Genomic DNA, 24,003 nt, shown 5'->3' on the forward strand with positions numbered 1-24,003 from the left:
TTATGTCTAGATATTTTTTTTAAGCACTGGATAGCATAAAGACACTAAACAGGGTCCCTGTGAGAGAAAACCTAGCAGATTTAAAGGTAATTTCCTGTAAAAAAAAAATATGAATATATATATATATTTTTTTTTTACATTTTATTTCACCTTTCACCATTTTATTTCACCAGGTAGGCCAGTTGAGAACAAGTTGTCATTTACAACTGAGACCTGGCCAAGATAAAGCGAAGCAGTGCGATAAAAACAACAACACAGAATTACACATAAACAAACGTACAGTCAATAACACAATAGAAAAATCTATGTACAGTGTGTGCAAATGTAGAAGAGAAGGGAGGTAAGGCAATAAATAGGCCATAGAGGCGAAATAATTACAATTTAGCATTAACACTGGAGTGATAGATGTGCAGATGATGATGTGCAAGTAGAGATACTGTGGTGCAAAAGAGCAAAAGGATAAGTAACAATATGGGAATGAGGTAGTTGGGTGTGCTATTTACAGATAGGCTGTGTATAGGTACAGTGATCGGTAAGCTGCTCTGACAGCTGATTCTTAAAGTTAGAGAGGGAGCTATAAGACTCCAGCTTCAGTGATTTTTGCAATTCGTTCCAGTCATTGGCAGCAGAGAAGTGGAAGGAAAGGCGGCCAAAGGAAGTGTTGGCTTTGGGGATGACCAGTGAAATATACCTGCTGGAGTGCGTGCTACAGGTGGATGTTGCTTACGTGAGCAGTGAGCTGAGATAAGGTGGGGCTTTACCTAGCAAAGACTTATAGATGACCTGGAGCCAGTGGGTTTGGCGATGAATATGTGGCGAGAGCCAGCCAACGAGAGCATACAGGTCGCAGTGGTGGGTAGTATATGGGGCTTTTGTGACAAAACGGATGGCACTGTGACTGACTACATCCAGTTTGCTGAGTAGAGTATTGGAGGCTATTTTGTAAATGACATCGCCGAAGTCAAGGATCGGTAGGATAGTCAGTTTACGAGGGTATGTTTGTCAGCATGAGTGAAGGAGGCTTTGTTGCGAAATAGGAAGTCGATTCTAGATTTAATTTTGGATTGGAGTTGCTTAATGTGAGTCTGGAAGGAGAGTCTAACCAGACACCTAGATATTTGTAGTTGTCCACATATTCTAAGTCAGAATGTCCAGAGTAGTAATGCTAGTCGGGCAGGAGGGTGCGGGCAGCAATCGGTTGAAGAGCATGCACTTAGTTGTACTAGCATTGAAAAGCAGTTGGAGGCCACGGAAGGAGTGTTGTATGGCATTGAAGGTTGTTTGGAGGTTTGTTAGCACAGTGTCCAAAGAAGGGCCAGATGTATACAGAATGGTGTCATCTGCGTAGAGGTGGATCAGAGAATCACCAGCAGCAAGAGAGACATCATTGATAAGAGTCAGCTCGAGAATTGAACCCTGTAGCACCCCCATAGAGACTGCCAGAGGTCCGGACAACAGGCCCTCCGATTGACACACTGAACTCTATCTGAGAATTAGTTGGTGAACCAGGCGAGGCAGTCATTTGAAAAACCAAGGCTATTGAGTGCCGATAAGAATTTGGTGATTGACAGAGTCGAAAGCCTTGGCCATGTCGATGAAGACGGCAGCACAGTACTGTCTTTTGTCGATGGCAATTATGATATCGTTTAAGACCTTGATCGTGACTGAGGTGCACCCATGACCAACTTGGAAACCAGATTGCATAGTGGAGAAGGTACGGTGGGATTCGAAATGGTCAGTGAACGGTTTGTTAACTTGGCTTTCGAAGATTTTAGAAAGGCAGGGCAGGATGGATATAGGTCTATACCAGTTTGGGTCTAGAGTGTCTCCCCCTTTGAAGAGGGGAATGACCACGTCAGCTTTCCAATCTTTGGGGATCTCAGACGATATGAAAGAGAGGTTGAATAGGCTAGTAATAGGGGTTGCAACAATTTCGGAAGATCATTTCAGAAAGAGAGGGTCCAGATTATCTAGCCCAGATGATTTGTAGGTATCCAGATTTTGTAGCTCTTTCAGAACATCAGCTGTCTGGATTTGGGTGAAGGAGAAGGGGGGATCTTGGGCAAGTTGCTGCAGGGGGTGCTGAGATGTTGGCCGGGGTAGGGGTAGCCAGGTGGAAAGCATGGCCAGCCGTAGAAAAATGCTTATTGAAATTACCGTTTATTGTAGATTCATCGGTGGTGACAGTGTTTCCTATCCTCAGTACAGTGGGCAGCTGGGAGGAGGTGCGCTTATTCGTTAAGGTTCCTCTTATGGTTCCTGACTTCCCTGAAAAGTTGCATATCGTGGGGGCTATTCGATGCTAATGCAGAATGCCACAGGATGTTTTTGTGCTGGTCAAGGGCAGCCAAGTCTGGAGTGAACCAAGGGCTATATCTGTTCTTAGTTCGAAATTCTTTGAATGGGGCATGCTTATTTAAGATAGTGAGGAAAGCACTTTTAAAAGAGCAACCAGGCATCCTCTACTGACGGGAGGAGGTCAATATCTTTCCAAGATACCCAGGCCAGGTCGATTAGAAAGGCCTGTTCGCTGAAGTGTTTTAGGGAGCGTTTGACAATGATGAGGTGTGGTCGTTTGACCGCGGACCCATTACGCACGCAGGCAATGAGGCAGTGATCGCTGAGATCCTGGTTGAAGACAGCAGAGATGTATTTAGAGGGCAAGTTTGTCAGCATGATATCTAAGAGGGTGCCCATGGTTATGGATTTGGGGTTGTACCTGGTAGGTTCCTTGATAATTTGGGTGAGATTGAGGGCATCTAGCTTAGATTGTAGGACGGCCGGGGTGTTAAGCATGTCACAGTTTACGTCACCTAACAGTACGAACTCTGAAGATAGATGGGGGGCAATCAATTCACATATGGTGTCCAGGGCACAGCTGGGGGCTGAAGGGGGTCTATAATTTACATTTACATTACATTTAAGTCATTTAGCAGACGCTCTTATCCAGAGCGACTTACAAAATGGTGCATTCACCTTATGATATCCAGTGGAACAACCACTTTACAATAGTGCATCTAAATCTTTTAAGGGGGGGGTTAGAAGGATTACTTTATCCTATCCTAGGTATTCCTTAAAGAGGTGGGGTTTCAGGTGTCTCCGGAAGGTGGTGATTGACTCCGCTGTCCTGGCGTCGTGAGGGAGCTTGTTCCACCATTGGGGTGCCAGAGCAGCGAACAGTAATAATATAATAATAAATAAATAATAATAAGATAATAATAATAATAATAATAAGTGGCAATGGTGAGAGACTTGTTTCTGAAAAGGTGGATTTTTAAAATTAGAAGCTCGAATTGTTTGGGCACAGACCTGTATAGTATGACAGAACTCTGCAGGCTATCTCTGCACTAGATTCCAACTCCGCCCCCTATGGCAGTTCTATCTTGTTGGAAAATGTTATAGGTAGGGATGTAAATTTCAGTATTTTTGGTGGCCTTCCTAAGCCAGGAATCAGACACGGCTAGTACATCCGAGTGTGCTAAAGCAGTGAATAAATCAAACTTAGGGAGGTGGCTTATAATGTTAACATCCATGAAACCAAGGCTTTTATGGTTACAGAAGTCAACAAATGAGAGCACCTGGGGAATGGGAGTGGTGCTGGGGGCTGCAGGGCCTGTGTTAACCCCTACATCACCAGAGGAACAGAGGAGGAGTAGGATAAGGGTATGGCTAAAGGCTATAAGAACTGGTCGTCTAGTGCGTTTGGAACAGAGAGTAAAAGGAGCAAATTTCTGGGTGCGGAAGAATAGATTCAAGGCATTATGTACAGACAAGGGTATGGTAGGATGTGAGTACAGTGGAGATAAACCTAGGCATTGAGTGACGATGAGAGAGGTTTTGTCTCTAGAGGCACCATTTAAGCCAGGTGAGGTCACCGCATGTGTGGGGGGTGGAACAAAAGGGCAAGCTAAGGAATATTGAGGCTCTACAGTGAAATAAGACAATAATCACTAACCAAAACAGCAATAAACAAGCCATATTGACATTAGGGAGAGGCGAGTGATCATAGGGTCCAGTGAGTAGCTAGGCGAGCTGGAGACACGGCGATTCAGACAGCTAGCGGGCGGGCCGGGGATAGCAGACTAGCAGATGGGCCTCCAGGGGACGTCGCAATGGAAGAGCCTGTTGAAACCCCCTCGGCCAGTTACGTTAGCAGACCAGTCGTGATGGATCGGCGGGGCTCCGTGTCGGCAGTAAAGGGTCCAGGCCAATTGGCAAAAGAGGTATTGTAGCCCAAGAATTGTCTGATGGACCTCTTCGGCTAGCCCGGGAGATGGGCCTAGCTCGAGGCTAGCTCCAGGCAAACTGGTGCTTGCTTTGGGACAGAGACGTTAGCCAGGAGTAGCCACTCAGATAGCAGATAGCTAGCTGCGATGATCCGGTGTAAAGGTTCAGAGCTGGAATCCGGAGATGTGGTAGAGAAAAAGCAGTCCGATATGCTCTGGGTTGATATCGCACTGTGCAGACTGGCAGGAATTGACCGGGCTGAGGCTGGCTAATGTCCGAGTTAACGGTGATGACCACTAGCAGTGGCTAACTGACTACTAGCTAGTTAGCTGGCTAGCTGCTGATGGGGGATCCGGGTCTAAAGTATTGAAAATAGCAGGTCCGTACCACATTGGGTGAGGCGGGTTGCAGGAGAGTATGTTCAGTCAGTAGATGGAAATTGAGATATAATAATAAAAAAAATATAGACGAAATATATACGTAGAAAAATATATAGACATGGGACGAGACAAGACAAAACAGACATCCGACTGCTACGCCATCTTGTAGTATATACCATAATCTATGACGTGTTTGTTACAGGTCTAAGGATTGAGACCAGGAAAACAGATATGTTTCCTGTAAAACATGAGAAATTATGAGACAAGAGAAAGTTGGCTGGTTTCGGGAAAAGTTCTTAATATAATTTAATAAACATATATTTTCCAAAAGTGTCAATCAAGGGTCAATTATCTGGTTCATTACAATTGCTTTGTAAAAAAAATAGAAATTCACAGTTCTCATAATCAATAGAAAAATATCTACATAAAAAATTTGCATTCCCATACTTTCATATCCTATATTCAGTCCCTTTAACAGTACATATACAGTGCTATGAAAAAGTATTTTCCCCCTTTCTAATTTTCTCTACTTTTGCATATTTTTTTATACTGAATGTTATCAGATCTTTAACCAAAACGTAATATTAGATAAAGTGAACCCAAGTGAACAAATAACACAACAATTTCATACTTATTTTATTTAGTTCATCAACAAAGTTATGCAACACCCAATGCCCCTGTGTGAAAAATGTATTTCCCCTTACACTCAATAACTGGTTGTGCCACCTTTAGCTGCAATGACTCCAATGAAACACTTTCTGTAGTTGTTGATCAGTCTCTCACGTCGCTTTGGAGGAATTTTGGCCCACTCTTCCATGCAGAACTGCTTTAACACAGCAACATTTGTGGGTTTTCAACCATGAACTGCTCATTTCAAGTCCTGACACAAGATCTCAAATGGGATTAGGTCTGGACTTTGACTAGGCCATTCCAAAACTTCAAATGTGTTGCTTATTAGCCATTTTCATGTAGACTCGATTGTGTGTTTAGGATCATTGTCTTGCTGCATGACCCAGCACATGACCCAGCTGCGCTTCTGCATCAGTTCACAGATGGATGGCCTGACATTCTCTTGTAGAATTCTCTGTGATACAGAGCAGAATTCATGGTTCTTTCTATTAAGGCAAGTCATCCAGGTCCTGAGGCAGTAAAGCATCCCCAAACCATCACACTTCCACCACCTTGCTTGAATTTTGGTATGAGGTTCTTACTTCGGGAATGCAGTGTTTGTTTTTTTCCAGGCAAAATGGAACCATGTTGTCCAAAAAGTTTACTCAAGATTTCCAAAAAGCACCTGGAAGCATCTGGATGATCATCGAGGCTCTTGGAAGAATGTTCTGTGCCAGATGATTCAAAAGTATACGCTTTTGGACAACATGGGTCCAGGAATTCATCTTAATAGCCCTACAGGCACCTAGTAGATCTTATGGTGATGTGGTATTCATGAATTGGACTTGAAAAACAGATAGCATGGAATGCAGTGAGTGATTTGCCAGGGAGAGAGGTTGTGTGAAAGTATCTACAGGGCCCTTACATTTTTCATAAATAGGATTTTGTGTCACTTCTGGTCACTTCCAGCAGAATTAACATGTGCACTGTACTAAAAGGATGCACACACACAAACACACACACACACACACACACACACACACACACACACACACACACACACACACACACACACACACACACACACACAGTGACACACACGCATGCACACACAGATTCACAGTGAGACACATACACAGTCATTACATAATGTTGAATGTGTGCCAGCCCAATGGTTAAATAACACTGCTCTGTGAACTATAGAGACCCTCAGGTACCCCTGCCCAGACCACAGAGATAGAGAGATGATCCATTTTAGAAAAACAACCCAATCCAGATACAGCCAATTAAAGGAAAGGGAGAGAGATGAGTAGATACAGCCTGTATACAGTAAAATAAATATAAATAAAAAATAAATATTCATTGCTTGATTCATCATCCAGTACACAGGCTCAAATGCACAGAAACCACATACACTTCACCTGATGCATAAAATATGTATCCAGGTTATATGCAAAAATCCTTCTGAGACACACATGTTGTCTTGTGGTTATAGAGTCATACAGTGCAATCAGCTCCAGCTGCCCGGAGAGAATGGATGAGTTCCAAATGGCAACCTATTCCTTAAATAGTCCACCAATTTTGACCAGAGCACTATAAGCTCTACATAGGGAATAGGATGCCAACAAACGTTTTCTTCCCTTTTGGACAGGGATGTTATCATGTAAGAGGGAAAAGGCCAGTGGCTGGCAATCAATGGAGTTCAGACTGTTTCACTGCAGTTTCACTGAACCACTTCAGAGAGGGAGGGTTAACAGTGGCCAATCACCCACAGTCCCATTGCAATCCCATGATCAAGTGCAATCTCCTCTCTGCTATTCTATTCTTCAGTCTTCAGGGCAGGCGCAACTCTTTTGTCTTGAGTAGGTTAATTACCAAGTGCACAGAGGAGCTGCTGGGTGTGATTACCTATCGCCGTTCCATTTTAGAGCCTTTTCTGGGTGGCCTGAATTGGAGCCACCTCAGCTCAAAGCCCATGTATTAAGAGTAGCGGTATCGTACGTCAAGCACACACAGATAAGAGACTATTGAAGAGAGGAAAGGGATCCCCACACACTGATAACATTCAAGAGGAAGGAATTACATAAACCACATTAGATACTATGTGATGTCATTGTCGAAGAGTAAGCATATAGAAACTTAAGTATATAAAAAAACTTTAAGAAAAACAAAAGTATAAATGGTATTCTCAATACCAGAAATGTAAACACCACAAGACAATATACACAGAGTATACCAAACATTATGAACACCTTCCTAATATTGAGTTGCACCTCCTTTTGCCCTCAGAACAGCCTCAATTTGTTGGGCAATGGACTCTACAAGATGACAAAAGCGTTCCACAGGGATGCTGGCCCATGTTGACTCCAATGCTTCCCATATCTTGTGTCAAGTTGGCTGGATGTCCTTTGGGTAGTGGACCATTCTTGATCGACACAAGAAACTGTTGAGTGTGAAAAACCCAGCAGCGTTGCAGTTCTTGACACAAACCGGTGTGCCTGGCACCCACTACCATACCCTGTTCAAAGGCACTTACATTTTTTTGTCTTGCCCATTCACCCTCTGAATGGCACACATACACCATGTCTCAATTGTCTCAAGGCTTAAAACTCCTTCTTTAACTGTCTTCTCCCTTCAGCCTGAATACATTTGAATGTTTTCTAGACTCAGTGCATAATCTCTCGCTTTGGTTTGATCAGTGCACATCTGAGATTACCTTGAAGTGAATACCATAAAATGTAGCTAATCAGATAAGTTAGAAATAGTAATAGTATGCAGGCTGAGTATACAGGCTGTATTACAGTATACATAAGACAATAAAGCAACTTTCATGGCTTGAGACACACAGCTACACATCTCAATCACACTGTCACCAAACCCCAGCCACTCGCATATGTTTTAAAAACACGTTCAGATTAGAGTACCCAGACCGTCAGAGAGACAGAGACTGAGAGGGTGCTGCTAGTAAATCTCTAACAGCTGTCTGCCTCCCTTTTATCCATCCCAGCGAGCCTAGGGACACGAGGTGAAGCTGGTTGCTAGGTGATCATTGTGCTGTATTACGATGTGCGTGAACCCTGGACATCCAGCAGCATGTGTAGAGAACGAATTAACAGGTCCCCACCGTCGCTAATGAGATTGTATTTACAAGAATCCCCATTACCCAATGAATAGGAAGCATAATGATTCTACTGGCTATTCATTGGGTAATAATGGTGATTCCTGTAAATACATTGTCCTTTTTTTCAGACTCAATCTCCCATGTTTTCCCTTGGGGACAATGTAACACTGAACAATGTCATCATTCTGAAGCTTGGATTGAATTATTTCAAATGCATTTTACTACAATATCAACAAATAAACAATTAAGAGACAGTTGGAAATGTTAGTAAATGGCTACCAATTCACTTTCCTCCTATCCTCAAAATAGGTTACACCAAGAAGAGATATTTACTTTAGTGACAGGTTGTGTGGTTATTAGGCCATGAGGTACCTCCAAGGCATGCCCTGCATTCTCTGGGCTACCGTCCAAACTCTGGGCTACTGTCCATGAGATAGTCACGGTCATGACCACAGAGAGAGCAGAGCACTGCAGAGGCCTGAGAAGGGCTGGCTGAGTGTCATATCAATACAGTACCAGGTAAAGGGAGAGAATGTGCTCAACTCTTATCCTCTTATTTAAATAAATGAAATGGTGTTCGAAAACAACAAAACATTTAACAAAAAGGCCAGTTGTAATTGGAGCTTTGTTTTAACTTTCTCTCTCTTTTACCAAAACAATGGTGGGGAAAAGGCTTTGTTATTGTTTCAACTTCAGATTGTACCTTTAAACACTGAAAATACGTTCCTTCTTCGTGCGCACGCACACACACGCACATTCACACACACACACCCGCCGCCCTCACACACACACGCCTCCTTCACACACACACACACACACACACACACACACACACACACACACACACACACACACACACACACACACACACACACACACACACACACCGACCGCCTTCACAAACACACAAACACACCTACACCCACCACCTGCCCTCACAAACAAACAAACACACCTACACCCACCCCCCACCGTCACAAACACAAACACACACACCCGCCGCCCTCACACACACACACACCGACCGACCGCCTTCACAAACACAAACACACAAACACACCTACACCCACCACCTGCCCTCACAAACACAAACACACCTACACCCACCCCCCCGCCATCACAAACACAAACACACACACACCATGACCTTTCACACTGAAAATCTGTTCCTGCAGGGAACATAACATCATTGCTAAACATAAGCTAGATTATAGGTTATTTCAAGCAGCTGCTGTGTTCTCTGTGAGAGGAGAGGGAGCCACACAGACAGATAAGAGCTCCTCATCCAACGGGGAGCTAAAGAGCATTGGAGGGCCACTGCTAAGAGCTTCTGTATTGTTGTGAGGATGCACTAAGGCTAAGTCCCAAATGGCATTCCCAAATGGCCCATAGGGAATGGTCAAAAGTAGTGCACTATGTAGGGAATAGGATGCCATTTGGAATGCAGCCTGAGTCCTTTTATCTACACTCTCAGAGAGAGAGGCTGTTCAAACAAACAATGCTTGATTGTGACTGCCTCACATCCGACTTGAACGTCAGGTGAATATGAATGTTAAATTGTATATCTGAGCTATGATACACTGAGTGTACAAAACAGAAAAAACACCTTCCTAATATTGAGTCGTCCGGTGCGCCTGGCACCTGCTACTATTCCCCGTTCAAAGGCACTTACATTTTTTTCTTGCGCATTCACCCTCTGAATAGCACACATACACAATCCATGTCTCAATTGTCTCAAGGCATAAAAATCCTTCTTTAACCTGTCTACAAACCCCCCCACCCCACCCCTTTTACAGGCTCCTAACCAATTGTTTTTTCGCATTGTTTGTAACTCATTTTGTACATAATGTTGCTCCTACCGTCTTTCATGACCGAAAAGAGCTTCTGAACAATTTCTTGACGATAACTCACCTCGAACTGGACTAAGATTTTTTCTTTAATGAGTCCGACGTGAAGGATATACTGCTTTATCAAGAGAAGGCCCAAATCCCCGTCATCATCAGAGGAAAAGGGGGAGGAAGGCGGGGTGCCTTGTAAGAATTAGCCGACGAGTAGGTAAAACACCACTTCCCCCCCATATTATTGGCCAATGTGCAATCATTGGAAAACAAACTGGACGATCTACGATTAAGACTATCCTACCAACGGGACATTAAAAACTGTAATATCTTATGTTTCACCGAGACTTGACTGAAGGACGATACGGATAATATAGAGCTGGCTGGCTGGCTCTCCGTAGCCGATGTGAGCAAGACCTTTAACTTCACTAGGGTAGGGGGCAGCATTCGGAATTTTGGATGAAAAGCATGCTCAAATTAAACTGCCTGCTACTCAGGCCCAGAAGCTAGGATATGCATATAATTGATACATTTGATTAGAAAACACTCTAAAGTTTCCAAAACTGTGAGTATAACAGAACTGATATGGCAGGCGAAAACCTGAGGAAAGTCCATCCGGAAGTACTATTATTTTGAAAGGCTGTTTTTCCATTGAAAGCCTATCCACCATACAAAGACTTAGGACCCAGTTCACGATCTCTATGGCTTCTTCTACATGTGGCCAGTCTTTAGGCATTGTTTCAGGCTTTTACTCTGAAAAATGAGGGAGATACAGCACTTTCAATGCGTGGACAGTGGAAATTTCCAGACAGGAGTCCAGCGCATGATTGGGAGCGTCCCTTTCTTGTTTCTCTTTTTCTATTGACAAAGCTTTTGTCCGGTTGAAATATTATTGATTATTTATGACAAAACCAACCTGAGGGTTGATTTTAAACATCGTTTGACATGTTTCTACAAACTTTTATTGTACTTTTTTGACTTTTCGTCTGGATGTTGAGAGCGAGCTTTGTGCCTTTGGATTACTGAACTATATGCACCAACAAAACTGAGGTTTTTGGATTAACAAGAAGTTTATCTTTAATCCTATGTATAACACTTGTATCTTTCGTCAATGTTTATGATGAGTATTTCTGTAATTTGATTTGGCTCTCTGCAATTTCACCGGATGTTATTTGAGACAATGCATTACTGAACATAACGCGCCAATTTAAACTGAGGTTTTTGGAATTAAAGAGGGACTTTATTGAACAAAATGAAAATTTATTGTGTAACATGGAGTCCTGGGAGTGCCACCAGATGAAGATCATCAAAGGTTAGTGATTCATTTAATCGCTATTTCTGACTTTTGTGAGTCCTCTTCTTGGCTGGAAAATGTCTGTATGGTTTCTTGTAGCTAGGCGCTGTCCTAACATAATCGCATGGTGTGCTTTCGCAGTGAAGCCTTTTTGAAATCGGACACTGTGGTTGGATTAACAAAAAGTTTATCTTTAAAATGGTGTATAATACTTGTATGTTTGAGGAATTTTAATGATGGGATTTCTGTTGTTTGAATTTGGTGCCCGCAATTTCACTGGCTGTTGTCGAGGTGGGACGCTAGCGTCCCAATGATACCAGAGAGGTTAAACAGGTCAACATTCACAAAGCCGCGGGGCCAGACAGATTACCAGGATGTGTACTCAAAGCATGAGCGGACCAACAGGCAAGTGTCTTCAATTACATTTTCAACCTCTCCCTGATCAAGTCTGTAATACCTACATGTTTCAAACAGACCACCATAGTCCCTGTGCCCAAGAAAGTGAAGGTAACCTGTGTAAATGATTGCCGCCCTGTAGCACTCAAGTCGGTAGCCATGAAGTGCTTTGAAAGGCTGGTCATGCGTCACATCAACACCATCATGCCGGAAACCCTAGACCCACTCCAATTCGCATACCGCCTCAACAGATCCACAGATGACGCAATCTCAATCGCACTCCACACTGCCCTTTCACACCTGGACAAAAGGAACACCTATGTGAGAATGCTGTTCATTGACTACAGCTCAGCATTCAACACCATAGTGCCCACAAAGCTCATCACTAAGCTAAGGACCCTGGGGCTAAACACCTCCCTCTACACCTGGATTCTGGACTTCCTAACAGGCCGCCCCCAGGTGGTAAAGGTAGGGAACAACATATCTGCCACGCTGCTCCTCAAGACTGCGGCCCGTCAGGGGTGAGTGCTTAGTCCCCTCCTGTACTCCTTGTTCACCCAAGACTGCATGTCCAAGCACGACTCCAACATCATCATTACATTTGCTAACGACAACGATGAGACAGTCTATAGGGCAGAGGTCAGAGACCTGGCAGTGTGGTGTCAGGACAACAACCTATCGCTCAATGTGAGCAAGACCAAGGAGCTGATTGTGGACTATAGGAAAAGGAGTGCCGAACAGGCCCCCATTAACATCAACGGGGCTGAAGTGGAGCGGGTCGAGAGTTTCAAGTTCCGTGGTGTCCACAACACCAACAAACTAGCATGGTCCAAACACACCAAGATAGTTGTGAAGAGGGCACGACAATACCTTTTCCCTCAGGAGACTGAAAAGATTTGGCATGGGTCCCCAAATCCTCACTAAGTTATACAGCTGCACTATCAAGAGCATCCTGATTGGTTCCATCAACGTCACCCAAGTCATAGACTGTTCTCTTTGCTACCACACGGCAAGGGGTACCGGAGCGCCAAGTCTAGGACCAAAAAGCTCCTTAACAGCTTCTACCCCCAAGCCACGAGACTGCTGAACAATTAATCAAATGGCCACCCGGACTATTTACATTGAACCCCCCTCCCCCTTGTTTTTACACTGCTACTACTCGCTGTTTATTATCTATGCATAGTCACTTTACAAATGACCTTGACTAACCTGTACCTCCTGTATATAGCCTCATTATTGTTACGTACTTTTCTTGCGTTACTTTCTGATTTTATTTTTATAGTTTTTTTCACTTCAGTTTATTTTGTAAATATTTTCTTAACTCTATTTTTTTAACTACATTGTTGGTTAAGGGCTTGTAACTAAGCATTTCACGGTAAGGTCTACACCTGTTGTATTCGGCGCATGTGACAAATACAATTTGACTAGTGGTGGATTTAAGAAGTGGATTTAAGAAGTGACATCCATAAGGGATCAGAGCTTTCACCTGAATTTACCTGGTCAGTCTATGTCATGGAAAGAGCAGGTGTTCTTAATGTTTTGTACGCTCAGTGTATATTTTCAATTGGTTAAATTGGAGCCGGAATACATTTTAATGTGCATGTAAGACCTGATGTGATAACTACACCTTAAAATATGTGGCGGTCCGTTTGGCCATGGCCGTTCAGGCCAGCAGCACTGTCATATCATCTTCACTACCAGAGCCATACATACATGTTTATGTAAATATACAGTTGAAGTCGGAAGTTTACATACACCTTAGCCAAATACATTTAAACTCAGTTTTTCACAATTCCTGACATTTAATCCTAGTAAAAGTACCTGTCTTAGGTCAGTTAGGATCACCACTTTATTTTAAGAATGTGAAATGTCAGAATAATAGTAGAGAGAATGATTTATTTCAGCTTTTATTTATTTCATTACATTCCCAGTGGGTCAGAAGTTTATATACACTCAATTAGTATTTGGTAGCATTGCCTTTATATTGTTTAATTTGGGTCAAACGTTTCGGGTAGCCTTCCAGAAGCTTCCCACAATAAGTTAGGTGAATTTTGGCCCATTCCTCCTGACAGAGCTGGTGTAACTGAGTCAGGTTTGTAGGCCTCCTGGCTCTCACACACTTTTTCAGTTCTGCCCACAAATGTTCTATAGGATTGAGGTCAGGGCTTTGTGATGGCCACTCCAATACCTTGACTTTGTTGTCCTTAAGCCATTTTGCCACATCTCTGGAAGTATGCTTGGGGTCATTGTCCATTTGGAAGACCCATTTGAGAACAAGCTTTAACTTCCTGACTGATGTCTTGAGATGTTGCTTCAATATATCCACATAATTTTCCTGCCTCATGATGCCATCTATTTTGTGAAGTGCACCAGTCCCTCCTGCAGCAAAGCACCCCCACAACATGATGCTGCCACCCCCGTGCTTCACGGTTGGGATGGTGTTCTTCGGCTCTGCAAGCCTCCCCCTTTTTCCTCCAAACATAACAATTGTCATTATGGCCAAACAGTTCTATTTTTGTTTTATCAGACCTGAGGACATTTCTCCAAAATTACAATCTTTGTCCCCATTTGCAGTTGCAAACCGTAGTCTGGCTTTTTTATGGCGGTTTTGGAGCAGTGGCTTCTTCCTTGCTGAGCTGCCTTTCAGGTTATGTCGATATAGGACTCGTTTTACTGTGATATAGATACTTTTGTTCCTGTTTCCTCCAGCATTTTCACAAGGTCCTTTGCTGTTGTTCTAAGATTCATTTGCACTTTTCACACCAAAGAACGTTCATCTCTAGGAGACAGAACGTGTCCCCTTACTGAGCGGTATGATGGCTGCGTGGTCCCATGGTGTTTATACTTGCGTAATATTGTTTGCACAGATGAACGTGGTACCTTCAGGTGTTTGTAAATAGCTTCCAAGGATGAACCAGGCTTGTCGAGGTCTCAATTCTTTTTCTGAGGTCCTGGCTGATTTTTTTTGATTTTCCCATGATGTCAAGCAAAGAGGCACTGAGTTTGAAGGTAGGCCTTGAAATACATCCACAGGTACACCTCCAATTGACTCAAATGATGTCAATTAGCCTATCAGAAGCTTCTAAAGCCATGACATCATTTTCTGGAATTTTCCAAGCTGTTTAAAGGCACAGTCACCTTAGTGTATGTAAACTTCTGACCCACTGGAATTATTGATACAGTGAATTATAAGTGAAATAATCTGTCTGTAAACAATTGTTGGAAAAATTACTTGTGTCATGCACAAAGTAGATGCCCAACCCAACTTGCCAAAACTATAGTTTGTTAACAAGAAATGTGTGGAGTGGTTGAAAAACGAGTTTTAATGACTCCAACCTAAGTGCATGTAAACTTACGACTTCAACTGTACATCCACTATGTGCATTAACAAACCATATTACAACCTGCCGTGACCCTAAGGGCTTCCCACTTCCAGTATCTCAGTAATTCCTTCAGCATTCACCTAAGCATATACAGCCACTTAATTTTACTGCTGTGTGTGTACCTCCTGGATAGGTTGGTGTTCATGCAGCTTGAATGCTCATTTGGACCAAATGTTGAATAATTCCGTTAGCAATGAAAAGCTGACACAAGCTCACTGACAACAGTGCTCTGTTTACTGGGCTTTGACAGAATGCAGTGCTATGTGTCTATCTGGAAAAACAACAGAGAAAGAGTAGGCTACAACCGTGAGGAGAAAATAAGAGGAGAGGTGAGAGAGGAGATGAAATACAGTATACTGAATAGGTGCATTCAATATACATATTCAATATACATACAGCGCATTCGTTAAGTATTCAGACCCCTTGACTTTTTCCACATTTTGCTACGTTACAGCCTTATTCTAAGATGGATTAAATAGTTTTCTTCCTTCATCAACATACACACAATACCCCTTTTCTTTTTGCAAATGCATAAAGAAATACAAACGGAAATATCACATTTACATAAGTATTCAGACCCTTTACTCAGTACTTTGTTGAAGCACCTTTGGCAGCGATTACAGCCTCGAGTCTTCTTGGGTATGACGCTACAAGCTTGGCACACCTGTATTTGAGGAGTTTCTCCCATTCTTCTCTGCAGATCCTCTCAAGCTCTGTCAGGTTGGATGGGGAGCGTCGCTGCACAGCTATTTTCAGGTCTCTCCAGAGATGTTCGATTGGGTTCCAAGTCCGGGCTCTGGCTGGGCAACTCATGGACATTCAGAGACTTGTCCCGAAGCCACTCCTGCATTGTCTTGGCTGTGTACTTAGGGTCGGTGTCCTGTTGGAAGGGGAACCTTCGCCCCCAGTCTGAGGTCCTGAGCGCTCTAACAGGTTTTCATCAAGGATCTCACTGTACTTTGCTCCATTAATCCTTCCTTCGATGATCAATGGAAACAGGATGCACCTGAGCTCAATTTCGAGTCTCATAGCAAAGGGTCTGAATACTTTTTTTTGTAATACATTTGCAAAAATGTCAAAAAAACGGTTTTAGCTTTATCATTATGGGGTACTGTGTGTAGATTGATGAGGACATGTTTTTATTAAATCCATTTTAGAATAAGGCTGTAATGTAACAAAATGTGGAAAAAGTCAAGGGGTCTGAATACATTCCGAATGCACTGTTTTCAATATACATAATATACATATACATGTGGTGTGGGTATTTTCTTTCCAGCATATGCTAGAGTGCTAAAGTAAGGAAACACACTGTAACAGAGACAATCAGAGATTCAGCACCACATCACAGTGGACAGCATCTACAACTTGAGCTACTGTTACAGTGGACAACATTGGATCACCAAAGTAACCTGGGCTACAGTGTCACAATAGGTTAATGGGCTATATGGCTGGCACAACCAACTACATAGCAGCATTGGTCCGCTAATGTAAAAATGGAGTCCTGGCTGGCCAACATCTGTAATAAATGGAGCTGCCAGAACCAGAGGCCACCCAAAGAAAAACAACACACTTAGACTTGGCTCTAGCATGCTCAGTGCTCACTTTCTCATAGCGAAAAGAACAAGGGATAGTAACTAGGAATGTGACAAATTTAACAGGTTTTCTGTTAAATAATAAAAAAATCATAAAATTCCACCTGGCAAAGTTAGCATGTCACCATCTTCTAACTTAACTTCTCAAAGTATTTCCATACAGGACCTCAGAGTACCCCCCCGGGGCAGAGAAAAATGAAGTTGGTGGTACAGTAACCAAAAAGGGTTGGGAACTACTGGGCTAGGATATTGGACATTCAACAGACCGAAGACTGAACACACACTCACATTCTTTGCAAAGAGAAAGAGCAGTCGAGCCAGCGCAAAGGAGAGAGAGGACGGGGGAGGGAGAAAAAATGTGCGCACATTTACATACACTACATACATAGACACACACACACACACACAAAGCGCATACCGACACAACACAAACACACATTCATACACATCACACACACACACACAAGTACACTCCGATTGTTCTGCTTCTACTCTGTTATTTATTTGACCCTTATTAATCCTGATGTCTAGTTACTTTACCCTGCCTTCATGTACATATTTAACTAAAATACCTTATTATTATCTATCCTGATGTCTAGTTACTTTACCCTGCCTTCATGTACATATTTACCTAAAATACCTTGAACCCCTACACATTGATCTGGTACTGGTACTCCCTGTATTGATCTGCTACTCCTTGGTACTCCCTGTAGATACTGGTACTCCTTATATATACTGGTACTCCCTGTATTGATCTGGTACTCCCTGGTACTCCCTGTAGATACTGGTACTCCCAATATATACTGGTACTCCCTGTATATACTGGTACTCCCTGTATTGATCTGGTACTCCCTGGTACTCCCTGTACATACTGGTACTCCCTGTATTGATCTGCTACTCCCTGGTACTCCATGTAGATACTGGTACTCCCTTTTTATACTGGTACTTCCTGTATATACTTGTACTCCCTGTATTGATCTGGTACTCCCTGTATATACTGGTACTCCCTGTATTGATCTGGTACTCCCTGGTACTCCCTGTAGATACTGGTACTCCCTATATATACTGGTACTCCCTGTATACACTGGTACTCCCTGCATTGATCTGGTACTCCCTGGTACTCCCTGTATATACTGATACTCCCTGTATTGATCTGGTACTCCCTGTATATACTGGTACTCCCTGTATTGAGCTGGTGCTCCCTGGTACTCCCTGTATATACTGGTACTCCCTGTATTGATCTGCTACTCCTCGGTACTCCCTGTAGATACTGGTACTCCCTAGATATACTGGTACTCCCTGTATTGATCAGGTACTCCCTGTAGATACTGGTACTCCCTATATATACTGGTACTCCCTGTATATACTTGTACTCCCTGTATATACTGGTAATCCCTGTATATACTGGTACTTCCTATATATACTGCTACTCCCTGTATACACTGGTACTCCCTGTATTCTCTGGTACTCCCTGGTACTCCCTGTATATACTGGTACTCCCTGTATATACTGGTACTCCCTGTATTAATCTGGTACTCCCTGGTACTCCCTGTATATACTGGTATTCCCTGTATTGATCTGGTACTCCCTGGTACTCCCTGTAGACACTGGTACTCCCTGTTTTGATCTGGTACTTCCTGGTACTCCCTGTATATACTGGTACTCCCTGTATTGATCTGGTACTCCCTGGTACTCCCTGTATATACTGGTACACCCTGTTTTGATCTGGTACTCCCTGGTACTCCTTGCTCTATTCTTGTGTGCTTTATTGTATTACTCTTGTGTTACTATTTAATTAGTATTGTTATTTTTAAACTCTGCATTGTTGGGAAGGACTCATAAGCAAGCATTTCACTGTAAAGTCCACAGAAGTTGTATTTGGTGCATGTGACTGTAATGGTTTTCTTAGAGAAGTGGAGGAGTCAGGCGCAGGACACAGGGATAAAGGTAAACAAACGTGTTTACTAAAAATATCAATAAATCTTCTCATAGAAAAATACATAGTTTGGAGAAAACAACTCCAACTACACAAAACAGACAAACAATCACCGACAAGACAAACAGGAAATGCAGAGGTTAAATAATGAACATGATTAGCGAAATGAAAAACAGGTGTACACAATAAAGACAAAACCAAACGAACAGTGAAACATCGATCGGTGGCAACTAGTAAGCCGGTGACGTCGACCGCCGAACGAACACGGAGAGGGGCCGACTTCGGCGGGAGTCGTGACAGTGATAAATAAAATTTGATTTGGTAATCTTTATATCGCAAAGTCTTGTCTTGCGATCTTCGCAAATTCACCAAAGTAGCCTAAAGTTCGCCTCTTCCTCTCAGGTTTTATATATGTATTTGGGTAAGGTTAAGGATCTCAATTTTGTTTAAACATATTAACGTTCACACCCCTAATAGTAACATATCACTGATAGAGTGAAGGGAATAAGAGACAGATCACTGATAGAGTGATGACTAATAGCGTGCAGTACCTAAGAAACAGATCACTAATAGAGTGAAGGGAATAAGAGACATATGACTAATAGAGTGAAGGGACTAAGAGACAGATCACTAATAGAGTGAAGGGAATAAGAGACAGATCACTAATAGAGTGAAGGGACTAAGAGACAGATCACTAATAGAGTGAAGGGAATAAGAGACAGATCACTAATAGAGTGAAGGGAATAAGAGACAGATCACTAATAGAGTGAAGGGCCTAAGAGACAGATCACTAATAGAGTGAAGGGAATAAGAGACAGATCACTAATAGAGTGAAGGGACTAAGAGACAGATCACTAATAGAGTGAAGGGAATAAGAGACAGATCACTAATAGAGTAAAATCTGAGTGAAGGGAATAAGAGACAGATCACTAATAGAGTGAAGGGAATAAGAGACAGATCACTAATAGAGTGAAGGGACTAAGAGACAGATCACTAATAGAGTGAAGGGCCTAAGAGACAGATCACTAATAGAGTGAAGGGAATAAGAGACAGATCACTAATAGAGTGAAGGGAATAAGAGACAGATCACTAATAGAGTGAAGGGACTAAGAGACAGATCACTAATAGAGTGAAGGGACTAAGAGACAGATCACTAATAGAGTGAAGGGAATAAGAGACAGATCACTAATAGAGTGAAGGGAATAAGAGACAGATCACTAATAGAGTGAAGGGAATAAGAGACAGATCACTAATAGAGTGAAGGGAATAAGAGACAGATCACTAATAGAGTGAAGGGAATAAGAGACAGATCACTGATAGAGTGAAGGGAATAAGAGACAGATCACTAATAGAGTGAAGGGCCTAAGAGACAGATCACTAATAGAGTGAAGGGAATAAGAGACAGATCACTAATAGAGTGAAGGGAATAAGAGACATATGACTAATAGAGTGAAGGGAATAAGAGACAGATCACTAATAGAGTGAAGGGAATAAGAGACAGATCACTAATAGAGTGAAGGGAATAAGAGACAGATCACTAATAGAGTGAAGGGAATAAGAGACAGATCACTAATAGAGTGAAGGGAATAAGAGACATATGACTAATAGAGTGAAGGGAATAAGAGACAGATCACTAATAGAGTGAAGGGAATAAGAGACATATGACTAATAGAGTGAAGGGCCTAAGAGACAGATCACTAATAGAGTGAAGGGCCTAAGAGACAGATCACTAATAGAGTGAAGGGAATAAGAGACAGATCACTGATAGAGTGAAGGGAATAAGAGACATATGACTAATAGAGTGAAGGGAATAAGAGACAGATCACTAATAGAGTGAAGGGAATAAGAGACAGATCACTAATAGAGTGAAGGGAATAAGAGACAGATCACTAATAGAGTGAAGGGCCTAAGAGACAGATCACTAATAGAGTGAAGGGCCTAAGAGACAGATCACTAATAGAGTGAAGGGAATAAGAGACAGATCACTAATAGAGTGAAGGGCCTAAGAGACAGATCACTAATAGAGTGAAGGGAATAAGAGACAGATCACTAATAGAGTGAAGGGCCTAAGAGACAGATCACTAATAGAGTGAAGGGAATAAGAGACAGATCACTAATAGAGTGAAGGGCCTAAGAGACAGATCACTAATAGAGTGAAGGGAATAAGAGACAGATCACTAATAGAGTGAAGGGCCTAAGAGACAGATCACTAATAGAGTGAAGGGAATAAGAGACAGATCACTAATAGAGTGAAGGGAATAAGAGACAGATCACTAATAGAGTGAAGGGAATAAGAGACAGATCACTAATAGAGTGAAGGGAATAAGAGACAGATCACTAATAGAGTGAAGGGAATAAGAGACAGATCACTGATAGAGTGAAGGGAATAAGAGACAGATCACTAATAGAGTGAAGGGAATAAGAGACAGATCACTAATAGAGTGAAGGGAATAAGAGACAGATCACTAATAGAGTGAAGGGAATAAGAGACAGATCACTAATAGAGTGAAGGGAATAAGAGACAGATCACTAATAGAGTGAAGGGCCTAAGAGACAGATCACTAATAGAGTGAAGGGAATAAGAGACAGATCACTAATAGAGTGAAGGGCCTAAGAGACAGATCACTAATAGAGTGAAGGGCCTAAGAGACAGATCACTAATAGAGTGAAGGGCCTAAGAGACAGATCACTAATAGAGTGAAGGGCCTAAGAGACAGATCACTAATAGAGTGAAGGGCCTAAGAGACAGATCACTAATAGAGTGAAGGGAATAAGAGACAGATCACTAATAGAGTGAAGGGAATAAGAGACAGATCACTAATAGAGTGAAGGGAATAAGAGACAGATCACTGATAGAGTGAAGGGAATAAGAGACATATGACTAATAGAGTGAAGGGCCTAAGAGACAGATCACTAATAGAGTGAAGGGAATAAGAGACAGATCACTAATAGAGTGAAGGGCCTAAGAGACAGATCACTAATAGAGTGAAGGGAATAAGAGACAGATCACTAATAGAGTGAAGGGAATAAGAGACAGATCACTGATAGAGTGAAGGGAATAAGAGACAGATCACTAATAGAGTGAAGGGAATAAGAGACAGATCACTAATAGAGTGAAGGGAATAAGAGACAGATCACTAATAGAGTGAAGGGAATAAGAGACAGATCACTAATAGAGTGAAGGGACTAAGAGACAGATCACTAATAGAGTGAAGGGAATAAGAGACAGATCACTCTGAGGTCCCAGACACACCCATCTGTAGAGCAGCACCCATTCTCCCTGAAGACAGCCGATAAACCTTCTCCTACACATCCCCAAGAGATGCACCCACAACACCCGACAGGCTTTAAACCCTCCATCCCCATCCCCAAAGCTATCCACATCTCAGGTATTGACTGGACCATTAAACAGGGGTTTACTGGCAGCCTGCAAGGACATTGGAGATGGTCTGTTATGGATGACCAAGCAGAGCATCAAAACACACAAGAGTAAGCTGTGAACTCCCGAGACTGCCATTGTCCCCCAACCAGGGCACAGATTTCCTGTAATGTCATCATACTATTTGACAGGAATTTACTGTTGAGCTAAATAAAGAATGTACTATTTCATGGGCAATTATTGGCTAGTTGGATGACATCAAATCGAGATCAAATCCTATTCTGAGGAATAATCACCAAAAAGACGGAGAAGTGTGACAAATCTTATAGGTTCCCATGACTAATAGAATATAATGGCACGATAACAACTTTGAATGCAAAGAGACAATTCCCTGGGGCTATCTCTAGCTTGACTATACAGTAATATGGGAAGTGGTAGGACGATATTAGTTTAGCTGCAAGACATACACCACTGTACTCTATTCAAAACGGTTCAAATGAAGTGCTTTGTAACACCAAAACTAGTGGTAACTGAGCTGCCACCAATGCCAAGGAGATGAAACCTTAACTTTGCTGTGGTACTGAAACCCATCATCCTGAGACATTTTGAAACAATGCAGAATTAGATCCCTTCTCTTTTTGGTGTCGTTTCCTCTTTCTATAGCTTTTAAACACTGTTGTGGTGTTTCAAACCCTGTCAAGTACAGAATTAGATCCCGTCTTCTGGACTATTTTGATGTTTAACATTGATTTATGTATCTGATCATTTGCCAGTTTAAACCCATTTTGGCAGGCATTGTTGAGCTCAGTGCTCAATTCACCAGCAGTAACTAGAAGTTTTACATAAAAAAAAATGGCAGGATACTGTAATTACCTCTACCATTTAAAGTTGGAAATGTAGGAATGGGTGGTCTCCTCACTCAAAGTCATTTTGCCGGACGGTTTTAATATCCGTTCACCATGATCCGTTACACAACAAGCTGCTTAACACTATTATAGAAGTATACTTTTCGTTCTTCAAACATGCATACAACGTTGTGTAAAATAATCATTAAGTCTGAACATTTTTAAGTACACACAATACTTTCAAAACAGAGCAAGACAGGAGATTAAAACCAGACTTCCAATGAGTTAAAATCATTCAATGTCCTCTATGGTTATCCTCATAAAAGATACTGACATTTGGAGCAACATATTAAGTTGGATTTATTCTTACATTTTTGGGTAAAATGAAATGAACAAAACATTGAAATGACTTGCATTCATTTATATTAATTATATGTTTTTTTTTTTGGTTTGTCAATTTCAATTCACCCCATAATATTTTTTTTACAGTGCGGCTGTCTGGTTGAGTGTGTGAAATTACAATGACATTCCATTGAAGTTGGTGGTTGAATTCCCACACCTGTCCCACTTTCACTCATCTGTTTCCTCTTGTTTCTAATCTGTCTAAATAAATAAATCACTGAAAAAATGAAGGTGGAATTCCACAAAAACTTATTCTCCATAGGCCGTTATCATCAATCAATATTCTGGCTATAAACCATTTGCATTTCTAAACCACTTGACTACATGAGAGACAGTCTGCAATTTTTTTGTGTGTGTGTGTGTGTGTGTGTGTTTTGAATAACCCCTTTGGGTGTTTCAGAGTACTTCTATTCTGTTTTTTTAAAACACTTTCAGTGTATCAGAACACTTACACATTGGGTTTACGTTCAAACAACCGCCAAACACCAGATCTCAGTTTAGGTGCACTACTTTCCAGGGTTTCATTACACAATCACCGTGTTCTGAGTCTGTCTATTTTTTACAGCGTAGTTGATGTTTCCCCCCTTTTTTTTGTAACATC

The 24,003-nt window shown here is 42.0% G+C and overlaps 1 protein-coding gene across 2 annotated transcripts in view; it reads right to left on the reverse strand.

The window, feature by feature from the left end:
- shank2b (SH3 and multiple ankyrin repeat domains 2b) overlaps positions 1–24,003 on the reverse strand; it is a 163,486-nt gene that overhangs the window by 39,890 nt on the left and 99,593 nt on the right. The window lies entirely within an intron of this gene.

Source organism: Salmo salar, chromosome ssa16 (genome assembly GCF_905237065.1).
Source record: "Salmo salar chromosome ssa16, Ssal_v3.1, whole genome shotgun sequence".
NCBI lineage: Eukaryota > Metazoa > Chordata > Actinopteri > Salmoniformes > Salmonidae > Salmo > Salmo salar.